This window comes from Anomaloglossus baeobatrachus, chromosome 5, assembly GCF_048569485.1.
Source record: "Anomaloglossus baeobatrachus isolate aAnoBae1 chromosome 5, aAnoBae1.hap1, whole genome shotgun sequence".
Taxonomy (NCBI): Eukaryota; Metazoa; Chordata; class Amphibia; order Anura; family Aromobatidae; genus Anomaloglossus; species Anomaloglossus baeobatrachus.
Genome location: NC_134357.1, coordinates 544,654,823 through 544,667,400, shown reverse-complemented (window position 1 = coordinate 544,667,400; position 12,578 = coordinate 544,654,823). Strand labels below are relative to the sequence as shown.

Genomic DNA, 12,578 nt, shown 5'->3' with positions numbered 1-12,578 from the left:
GGGAGGATGGAAGTGCCCGCTTAATATGACTCGGATGGGCACTAGTAAAGTGCAGCAAACTGTTCCTATCAGTGGGTTTGATATATAAATCAGTTGAAATAGCACCAGTAGGAGATTTCAAGATGAGTACATCAAGGAACTTAATTTTCTGTAAATCAGAGTGTAAGGTGAAGCTCAGGTTCGGTAGACAACTATTAAGGTCAGAATAGAATGCATTTAGGCTAGAAGAATCACCATGCCATATCATGAAGATATCGTCTATGTATCTCCGCCATGTGACAACATGCGACGAGAACATAGGATGAGGATAGACAAAGGTGTCCTCGAAGTGCACCATAAAAATATTGGCGTATGGGGGAGCTACATTTGATCCCATCGCGGTCCCTTGAATTTGTAAATAAAATTGATCTTGAAAAAGAAAAAAATTGTTGTTTAATACTATTGTTAGAAGGTCAATGACCAACTTTCTCTGGTGAGTAGATAGTGTGTCTTGCTGATCTAGGAAAAGATTAACCGCCTCAATACCTTGTTGATGATTAATACTTGTGTAAAGGCTCGTAACGTCAAGAGTAACCAGAATGTCATCACCAGAAATGTCATTAGTTGTTCTAAGGAGATGCAGAAAATCATTCGTGTCCTTGATATATGATTTTATAGATGGTACGAAGGGATTCAGAATTTTCTCAAGTGTAATAGCCAAGGGTGATAGAATCGAGACTGTGGACGCCACAATAGGGCGTCCAGGTGGTTGATTCAAATTTTTGTGAATTTTTCGTAAAGTATAAAATACTGGTGTGATGGGGGACTCTTTTACCAAAAATTCAGACAGTTTTTTATCCAAGGTACCCAGATGTATATGCTCCGTGATCAGATTTTTAATGAGTTCTCTAATCTTGGGTGTTGGATCACGCGAGATAGGCAAAAATCACAACTCGTTCTCAGGTAGGACAAACATTCTGTACAACATCTCATCCTATCATCTATCCCCAACAGAGTCCTGGGTACTTCAGAAGGGCCTCTCCTTCTGTCCCACCCCTACATTCAATGAATTTACCTTGGACCAAGAGCTCAGAAGGTTCTTTCGGTCCCTTAGACTCAAGACACATTTCCAGTCCCTAGACACCATTGAGAGTACGGTACAGACAGTCACTCCAGGAATGTTCCGACTCAAGGACCTTAATTTAACCATACGCAGCTCATTTCAACCACCCAAAACCTACCACCCCGTTGAAACCTTCATTGGCTTAGTCAGCTCTGATACTAAAAAAGTCATACATGACATAAGAAATGGTCATTTACAGGTCCGTCATAATCTTACACCTGAGGAGTCTCAAGCCATTGAGGGTCTCAAGAGCAACCAGAAATTATCAAACCAGCCGATAAGGGTGGGGCCATTGTGGTGATGGACAAAACTTACTACACGTCTGAGATACAGGCCCAGCTTAATGATCACACTACATATTTGCCTATCTCGCGTGATCCAACACCCAAGATTAAAGAACTCATTAAAAATCTGATCACGGAGCATATACATCTGGGTACCTTGGATAAAAAACTGTCTGAATTTTTGGTAAAAGAGTCCCCCATCACACCAGTATTTTATACTTTACCAAAAATTCACAAAAATTTGAATCAACCACCTGGACGCCCTATTGTGGCGTCCACAGACTCGATTCTATCACCCTTGGCCATTACACTTGAGAAAATTCTGAATCCCTTCGTACCATCTATAAAATCATATATCAAGGACACGAATGATTTTCTGCATCTCCTTAGAACAACTAATGACATTTCTGGTGATGACATTCTGGTTACTCTTGACGTTACGAGCCTTTACACAAGTATTAATCATCAACAAGGTATTGAGGCGGTTAATCTTTTCCTAGATCAGCAAGACACACTATCTACTCACCAGAGAAAGTTGGTCATTGACCTTCTAACAATAGTATTAAACAACAATTTTTTTCTTTTTCAAGATCAATTTTATTTACAAATTCAAGGGACCGCGATGGGATCAAATGTAGCTCCCCCATACGCCAATATTTTTATGGCGCACTTCGAGGACACCTTTGTCTATCCTCATCCTATGTTCTCGTCGCATGTTGTCACATGGCGGAGATACATAGACAATATCTTCATGATATGGCATGGTGATTCTTCTAGCCTAAATGCATTCTATTCTGACCTTAATAGTTGTCTACCGAACCTGAGCTTCACCTTACACTCTGATTTACAGAAAATTAATTTCCTTGATGTACTCATCTTGAAATCTCCTACTGGTGCTATTTCAACTGATTTATATATCAAACCCACTGATAGGAACAGTTTGCTGCACTTTACTAGTGCCCATCCGAGTCATATTAAGCGGGCACTTCCATCCTCCCAGATCAAACGAGTCGACCGGATAGTGTCAGATCCTGACCTAAGAGAGAGACGCAGGGCGGAGATGAGTGATAAGTTTGCTGCGAGGGGTTACCCTCAACAGGTTGCCGCTCCAGAACCCGTCACTAGACAGCCTAGTCAACCAGGCCCTAGGGCCACTTTTGTGGCTACTTATCATCCCTTTCAGGCAAAGGTGAAGAATGTCATTCTTAAACATTGGTCGCTTTTGGGCCAAGCCTATCCTAACATTCCTGAATTCAATAGGAGACCTCTCTTTTGCAACAAACGCCCCAAAAATTTGAGGGATACGTTAGTACGGGCCGATATTGGTTCTCTGGTGCGACAAAAGCGACAGATGACATTACAAACAGCCCGGACAGGCAATTATCCGTGCCTACATTGCATTCAATGTTCCAATATCACAAAAGGCAGCACCTTCACTCACCCCCGAACTGGACGTATTTTTCCGATTAAAAACTTCTTCACTTGTGACTCAACATTTGTGGTCTATTTGATAAAATGTCCTTGCGGTCTCGGATATGTTGGGGAGACGACCCAGCATATCCGAGACCGCATTAGTAAACATAAATCAACAATTAGGTGCAAGCAGACACTCCTACCCATTCCCGCTCACTTCTTCAGGCTGGTCACACTGTGGCACAGTTACGATACCAGGTTTTGGAACATGTACCTCCACCTAGGAGGGGGGGTAATAGAATACAGAGGCTAAAGGAACGCGAAGCGTACTGGATCTACACATTACAGACATTAGAGCCGTTGGGTTTGAATCGCGAATATGAGATTTTTTATTAAAAAATTCTTTTCATATCTCACTTGCTTTTATATACTTTCATTTAGTCTGATCCTTTTACTTTTCCCTTTTTACTTTTCCCTTTCTACTTTTTACTTTGACTTTCTACTTGAGCTCTCTGATCATTCTTTTTCTTATGAACAATCTTTCTTCTATTTCATCAATTATTCTATTGTACTCCTTTATATCCTTATATATATATATATCTTTATGTGTCCCATACAGATTCTTATTTATTATTATATGTTTCTTTTTATCTTCCAGGCGCTGTAGTTCACTCACGGTTTCATCATGGCACTGAATTTCCTGACGGCAACACCCACTTATTATCTCCTGGATGTTAGTGTGCCCGCGCGTGCGCGGTCTCGGCCGCATCTCCGGCCGGTCTGCGCTCGCGCCACGCCCACTCCTCCCACTGATCACTCACACTCCGTGACTGCTGCTTACGCATGCGCCGATCGGCCCGTCGGCCCTTCTGCGCATGCGTGATCCATGCGCTCCACGGATGCGGTTCAACACCTCACTTCCGGATCACATGTGCGTCTCATCACCAGTCACGCACATGGGACCGGCTGTGGCCGCTGCGGGCGCTTGCGCAGATGGTCTCTCTGCGCTTGGCTTCCGGCGCTTCACGGTCCGGTCCAGGATTTCCCCTACAGGTGGCCCTCGCTAAGCAATTAGGCACCTTTAAATAGACCTCACTTCTTGCTAGCATGTGCACCGCAGGGAACACACGGGTATTGATTGGCACACCGGAGTCTCTCCATTACAAGGTACAGATTGATCCTCTTTTTCCATACTGGCTATGATCTGTCTTTTCAACTCATTCTCTGCCTTATCCTCTCAGGAATTCATCCCGTTTTTCCAGCTACATTATCCCCTGATTCAGAACTGTCTGGGCCCATTATCTTATAGGATCAAGGTTTGTTATCTATTATAACAAGTTTGTTTTTGTGCTTATAATCCCATTGATAGACTTATATCCCCATACTTTTATGTATCCACAGACGATAACAATAGGCTTCTTACACCCTTTGGGTACTGGCCTGTTTTCCATAAAACAAAAGGAATTTTTCGCACTAGTCTGATCAAGGGGTATGTGTATTTTCACTATGCCATATGCTCCCCTCATTTACAATAATAGTACTAATATAGTAACTATTTTTCATGTCCGTAGATCACATTAGCTACCAGTCTAACGTTCTGTCACTTGTGGAAAAGCACATGTCAGTGTGGCAGCCCTGCTCCTATCACATACTATTTGATTAGGTATGTACATATCTATAACAGTCACACTCACTCCCTCATACTTGAATAATAAGTTATCATACTTTTCAAACTTTTCTTTCCTTCCATAGTATTACATAAACTGATTCTTCCAGTCAGCCATCTTCATATTACTTGTGTGCAACCAACCGGTTCTTTGATGTATACAAAGGTATTTTCGTCACTCTTTTCCCAGTGGTGGAAGACAGTGCCTTTTTCTTCTCTCTCTTTTCCTTTTTCTCCCTTTTCTTTCCCCTTTTGCTTTTTCTTTCTTCTTTCCCTGCTCTTTTACTCTTCCTCCGCTTTCTCTTGTCCTTCTTCTTATCCCCTTTCTCTCTCTCCCTTGTTCTTCTCATCCTATATCACCTTTACTTTTTCTCTTTCTTGCCTCATGGTAACTATTTCCCCTTTGCTGTGTCTAGCACATCTCTGTTCAACTATATCTCATTACTGCTCGTATCCTAGTCCCTTATGTTACCTATATCCTTTATTCTTCATTATAGCCGGTTCTAGTATTCTCTAACTTGTCTATTTTAGGCAGTCGTGTAGATCATGAAGTCTCCATCTCTTTGAGTAGTTACTCGAATGCAAATTTTCTTTCATAGCCATATAGGTATGTCCCATGTCTTTTTATATTGATCACAGTTAGGGTGGTCTTCTTCCCAGGTGTTATAAACCTTCTCTTGTACATACCGTTTCAGTGACAGAGCATTGTGATATTGTGTTTCTTATGTATAAATTTTCTTTGAGAATCTATTATCAGTGATTATATGCTTGTTGATGCTAGTTTATTTCTTCAAATGAGCTTTTCATATCATAAAACATATAGGTTATATGTACTTTGCATATGTACTAATTGTGTCCTTTTCCTTCTGTATAATTTGTATCATAGACTATCTCTGAGGAAGGCCTATATGTGAAGGCCGAAACGTCAGATTTAATTTTTTGTCCTTTGCATCAATAAAACAAGCGAACTGAAGTTCAAATACCATTGTTTCAGACTTTCATTTTTCTTGTGTGCCCGGGTTACAAACTCGCACTGACCTCAGGCATCATACCCACACATCAGTTTTACCATATAGTGAACACCATGAATAAAACATCCCAAAAACTATTATGCCATCACACTTTTTTTGCAGTTTTTCCACACTTGGAATTTTTTTGCTGTTTTCCAGTACACCATATGGTAAAACTTATGGTTTCATTTAAAAGTACAACTTGTAAAAAACAAGCCCTCATATGGCAAGATTGACGGAAAAATAAAAAAGTTACGGCTCTCGGAAGAACGGGAGCAAAAAACAAAAACGCAAAAAACAGAAAGTGCCCCGGGGCTGAAGGGGTTAATATCTCAGCTATCCCAGTTCAGATTTTGACGAGGTAAATTTCTACAGTATCTTGGGGGTCTCCAGAGTCCAAGGAGTCACTAATGTAGAAGGACCACAATCTTGAAATTTTGTAATATCGTTGCTTTTGAGGATATCCAAGGGAGCTCACTTTCACTTGTTGCTACGTCATTGGCTCCGCCCACTAGCCTCTGTCTCTCGTTTTGGTTTGTCTTTTTCTTGTTCATCTTTTTTAATAATGAAAGATTATACATAAAAAAAAAAAAATGTAATCTTAAAATGCCGTCTCGTGGTATGTTGCTTGCCAGATGTTTAAGACGTGGCACTCTATGGGCTCGGTCAATGGGAAGGTCCAATTCAGTAACTTCTGGGAATCTATTCTGTCATTCTTTTAGCATATGAAATTATTTCTTCATTATTAATGTCGTCTTTCATTGCTTTAGATATTTTTATCTACTTATATTTATGATGTATTTTAGATATTTTTTTTTGTTGTATTTGATGAATCAGCAACTTCTTTCTCAGTAACTGCTATTCTGGATGTAATTGTTTCAATTGAGGACTTCATATTGCTAAATCTTTAGTCCATATCAGACCTCATCATATCACGAAATTCTTTAAATAATTCCCTCATACTTTCTTTAGTTTTATCAGATGTTTTTGATGAAATATCCTTAAAATGCACTGAATCCCTTGCATCTGATTGAAGGAGGTCAATCTCTACATCCTGTTTTGCTCTTAATCAGGACTATTCTTAGGGGCATAAGAGATTTTGTCAGAACTAGAGATGAGCAAACCTTTGGAAGTTCGCATTGGCAGGCACAGTCGAATCTGAAAAAAGTTTGGTTTGTGACCCCGGCTTGTTGTTTTTGTTATTATTATTAATAATAATAATAATAATAATAGAATATTATTTGATCCGAACCTCAATCGAAGTCTGTAATTGGGCATTTCGTGGCTCCACCCACATGCTGCCAGCCATAAGCAGAACACTTCCGGGGGAGGGAGGCCGGGATTTTTTTTTTCTTTTTAACGGGAATAGGAGGTGAAGGGGTTAACCGCCGTGCTGCCTTATGATGTATCAGACTGGAAACTTCTTTGGAAAAAATTGTGACTTATTTCTACTCGTTTCGGAGCAATAGCTCCTTCAGGATGAAATGAAACATGTACCAACTCGTAGAAATAAATCACCATTTTTTCCAAAGAAGTTTACAGTCTGATACATGATACGGCAGCGCAGTGGTTAACCCCTTCGCGTCCTATTCCCTTTGAACATTGGGCTACAGGGACTGCCGCAGATGAGGATTCTCTTCTACATGCCTTTACAGTAGTTGTGACTGTCACAACCACCCCAGTTGAGCAACCTCTTATCTCATCCCCCCCCCCCCCGGGTAAGACCCGATTTGCGCCAATTTTGTCTTTCCAGCTCCTGCATCAACTTTTTTAAACATTTTTTTTGTAGTGTGTGCACACTGCATCTGATCATATTGATTTTACCCCCAGTGCGAGCTGTTCAAACACTGCAAACGGCTCACACAGGACTGAGTATTACTCATACTTAAGCACAGCGCTGCTCATTTGAGTGGTTTGCACTCACAACTCACTCAAACTTCGAACCTGAACTTTGTTTTTATTTGGAAGTCTCTTTCCAAACCCAAACTCCAAACATCGAATCTCAGGTTTGCTTATCTTTAATTGCTACATTCCGTTTTGTTCTTTGTTTAACAAAACTACTCTTAGGGATATAAGAGATTTCATTGGAATCCATATCTGAAATAAGCGCGGGAGTGTCCCAAACTGAATCCAACTCTGAATTCCTTTTATCCGTCCAACCTTTCTATTTCTGTTGCTTTAGTTGAGTTGGTGGGATATTGATGTTACTTGTTAGGATTGCTCCAGTAGATGCATTTGTTTGACTTGAATCTATATTTTCCCCAATTTGCAGGATTCTAGTGGTGGACACTTTTTTTTTGTGTTTCTTTATTTAGCCCCTTTTGTCTCTGTGCCATGTTAGGCATGTTAGATATATTAATATTCTATTATCTAGTTTTGCTTATTCTTGGAGGATATCTTTGTATATATTTAAAATTTAAGGTCCAGTCACACTAAGCAACTTACCAGCGATCCCAACAACGATAGGGATCGCTGGTAAGTTGCTAGGAGGTTGCTGGTGAGATGTCACACTGCGACGCTCCAGCGATCCCACCAGCAACCTGACCTGGCAGGGATCGCTTGAGCGTCGCTACACGAGTTGCTGGTGAGCTCACCAGCAACCAGTGACCAGCCCCCAGCGCCGCGTGGAAGATGCTGCGCTTGGTAACTAAGGTAAATATCGGGTAACCAATCCGATATTTACCTTGGTTACCAGCGCACGGAGCTACACGTGCACAGAGCAGGGAGCCGCGCACAGTGCTTAGCGCTGGCTCCCTGCTCTCCTAGTTACAGCACACATCGGGTTAATTACCCGATGTGTGCTGCAGCTACATGTGCACAGAACAGGGAGCAGCGCACAATGCTTAGCGCTGGCTCCCTGCTCTCCTAGCTACAGCACACATCGGGTTAATTAACCCGATGTGTCCTGCAGCTACATGTGCACAGAGCAGGAGCCGGCACTGACAGTGAGAGCGGCGGAGGCTGGTAACAAAGGTAAATATCGGGTAACCAAGGACAGGGCTTCTTGGTTACCCGATGTTTACTGTGGTTACCAGCCTCCGCAGAAGCCGGCTCCTGCTGCCTGCACATTTAGTTGTTGCTCTGTCGCTGTCACATACAGCGATGTGTGCTTCACAGCGGGACAGCAACAACTAAAAAATGGCCCAGGACATTCAGCAACAACCAACGACCTCACAGCAGGGGCCGGGTTGTTGCTGGATGTCACACACAGCAACATCGCTAGCAACGTCACAAAAGTTGTTCGTTAGCAGCGATGTTGCTAGCGATGTTGCTTAGTGTGACGGGGCCTTTAGTTAGAGATGTTTATTTCTCACTTATTGTTATACAAATTTTCCACAATCCTTTTGTTGGGATATTTATTTTGTCGATATTGGCAGACTGTAAAATTAAAAGATTGCAATCTTTATGACAGTTTAATCACTGTTCTATTTATATAGCTGTTCCAAGTACAGCAACCAAACCCAATTTATCATCTCTGATCTCTCCTCTTCCCTCTGCAAGCAAGCCCTAGTTTAATTCCAATGCGTGCCAGAGGCAAACTAAAAGTCTCACTTTGTTTATGTCAATTCCAGACTTTTTCCACACTGATGTGAATTTTAGAGATGTTGTTTTTTTTTTTATTTTGTTGAGCCAAGGTTTCAATCTGTAGATTATCTAATGGGTTCAGAGAATTCCCTGTTAATACGTGGCAAAATCCGATTCAGCTTTTACACAGATCAGCATCACAGCACATGTTCTTAGAGCGCTTGCACTGTATCGTAATTACCCACTGTTCACTAAATAACTAGCAAGGCAATTAGCTTTCATTCCTATTGAAGTGTCATCAGCTAAATGATAAATTTTGCTATTGTCTATACCATGTTTCTCTGAAAATAAGACACGATCTTATATATTATTATTTTTTTTTTGCCCTGAAATTTGTGCTAGGGCTTATTCCCTGGGAACCACGGTTGAGGGAAAATTTACCCCCCAAAGGATGCAGATACCCCCCCCCCATGAGTTCCACCTCAGGTCCTCTGCTTCCACTGCACTGCATCCTAGGATTCTCCGCTTGCCGGAAGCAATCAATATCGCTGGATGTGGTGTGTGTGTGTGGGTGCGCGATCTGATGTGTGTGTGGGTGCGCGATCTGATGTGTGTGTGTGTGTGTGTGTGCACGATCTGATGTGTGTGTGTGTGTGTGTGTGTGTGGGTGGGTGGCTGGGTGCACGATCTGATGTGTGTGTGCGTGCGATCTGATGTGTGTGTGCACGATCTGATGTGTGTGCGCCGCGATTTGATGTGTGGGTGGATTGCTCGATCTGACGTGTGTGTGCACTGACGTGTGATCGGGTGTGCCATTTGATGTGTGATTGGGTGTGCGATTTGATGTGTGATTGGGTGTGCGATCTGATGTGTGATTGGGTGTGCGATCTGATGTGTGATTGGGTGTGCGATCTGATGTGTGATTGGGTGTGCAATCTTACGTGTGTGTGGGTGTGCAATCTTACGTGTGTGTGGGTGTGCAATCTTACGTGTGTGTGGGTGTGAAATCTTACGTCTGTGTGGGTGTGCAATCTGACGTGTGTGTGGGTGCACGATCTGATTGTGTGTGTGGGTGCGCGATCTGATGTGTGGGGGTGGGGGTGTGCGATCTGATGTGTGTGTGTGTGTGTGTGTGTGTGTGTGCGTGATCTGATGTGTGTATGTGTGTGTGTGTAGGTGCGCGATCTGATGTGTCTGTGTGTGTGTGTGGGTGTGCGTTCCACTGCAGGTGCACCCATTCTGCATCTGGTGAGTATGATTGCAGGGTCTTTTCTCTTCTTTCTTCTCGGGGTGTCTGCTTTCTCTAATGAAGTGTCCTGCAGTATTCTTTAACTTTTTTAGCTTCACAGACACTTCATTATTGACCCGTGACTAGGGCTTATTTCCAGATAGGGCTTATATTTAAGCGAAAATGGGAAAATTCCTGCTATGGCTTATTTTCAGGGAAACACGGTAACTGTCCCTGCTCCACTATATCACTGCTATAGCAGTGTTAAATCAAAGACACTATTCTACAGCTGTATCTGTTTTCAGATTGATACCATCTGCTCCAAAATATTCTCTTCTCCACAACTGAGTCCCATTTAGGGACTAATCTGAGATTAGTAAGCAATTCAATCACTTCTGCTGAGACTGCACTTATTGCAGTCTCCCCTCTCCGATAGGACTTGGTGTCTATGCCACTTCACAAAATCTCAAAGTTTCAACAATATTCTGCCAATTAGTTGCAGCTCAGCATCTTAGAGCCAATCAGGCTTGAATCACTGTTTAAATGCCACCAGAGCTGCCATAACAATCCTAGCTCTGCTAGATTGCCGCGGCATCTGCTGTTTTTGCCCACATTAGTATAATATCAGTTTCAACCATTGGTATGATGTAAATTATATGTTATATAGAATTTTCCTCCAGCTTTTTAATCTACTGGCACATTAGACGGATAATGACAGCTTCCGCACTCCTGCAGCTAAGAGCTTGAAGCAATTCAATCAGATATGATCTACTTTCTCTATTAATTCACCGGCTGAAAATTAATTTTTCTAGTTATTAAATATTCAGTAACAGACCTTCATCAGTAAATGTACTGCTTTCTTTCCAAGTTCACACTAGATATCCCTTAAAACTCTTTCGGGGTACAAATCTGATGTTCAGTATTGCATATACGCTAAATCTGAATCCCGTGCTGCGGCTGAGCTAAGTGATTCCAACCCCAGTAGTTTTGTACAGAATAAATTGTTGTTATAATTAGAGCTGTTATTAATTTCTACTATAAGGCTGGGGCCACACGGGGACTACTGCGATCCACTTGCATGACACTCGGCTCGTGCTGGCAGTACAGCAGAGCCGAGTGTCATGCGTGTGTCCTTGCAACTGAGGTCCGTTCGTGCGAGCAGACCTCAGCTGCGGGGGGCGGGCCGGCACTCAGGAGGGGAGGGATTTCTCTCCCTCTCTCCTGCATAGCCGGCTATTGCCATTCTCGCACTGCACTGGCAGTACACCGGTGTACCGCGAGTGCAGTGCGATTTTTCTCTCGCCCCATTCACTTGAATGGGTGCGAGAGAAAGAGTCTCAGCTTACAATCGCAGCATGCTGCGATTGTTTTCTCGGTCCGATTAGGGCTGAGAAAATCGCTCATGTGTGCTGACACACAGGCTAGAATTGGTCCGAGGGGAATGCAATGTTTAATCGCACTCCACTCGCACTGTTTTTCTCGCCGTGTGGCTTAAGCCTTAAGTTCACAATAATACTTTCCAGATCTTCCGTATACTTTGGATATCAGACTCTTCTGTATATTCCTGGCTTAATTGTCGCCTTACCTCCGCTTATCACAGCTTATCGCTTCTTAGGAGGATCTTTTTCCCACTCTGCTGGGTTCCTGGGTCCTGTATAGTTATAATCCACGGGATTTTTTAAAAACGTGGTCCACCTTAGTCACAAGGTGGTCCAAAGATGTTCTTATGGCTTGTGTGGAAATTCTGAGCTTGTAAAACTCAGATTTCCCGTCGCTTCAGAGGTTTCAGGCTGGAGCTAAATGAAACACATCTTATATCATCAGTCTTTAGCCACAGCCCCCATACCGCCTCTCTCCCGATTGCACCGCCAGCAGCTGTCAAACACAGAGGGGAAGGTAGCGTGTAAAGTATCGGGGCACCGATACCACCGAGTGAGAATGTGTCATTTTTTTTCCTGCACGCAATGGAAAACTTAAGGGATAAAAAGAAATGCTGTTCTCCATTCTTCTTCCGAAATAGCCAGGTTTAATTCCCTGTTCCATTTCTCTGAGTATTTGGGCTTGTCCCTCCCACCTCGTTGAATCAGGAGGGTATAGATAAGAGAGAGGGTGTGAGCGGGAACCTCCTCTAATAGAGTTTTTTTCAAATGGGAAAGGGGTAGAGGAATAAATCTTCTCTCAATCATGTGCTGAGAGGAAAGACCTATTTTGAAAGTATTCTACCCAGGATGGTGAACCTCCCGAGTCTGGGGCCACGAGGGAAGTAAACTGGGGCAATGGGGAACCCTTTAAAAGGTGGTAGAACTGTGCATCCTTGCCATTTTCCAACAAAGAAAACTGTCTACCATTA

General features: G+C 42.6%; 1 protein-coding gene across 1 annotated transcript in view; it reads left to right on the top strand.

Annotated features, from left to right (window-relative positions):
• The window catches only part of LOC142312949 (uncharacterized), a 125,661-nt gene that overhangs the window by 21,638 nt on the left and 91,445 nt on the right, over positions 1 to 12,578 (top strand). The window lies entirely within an intron of this gene.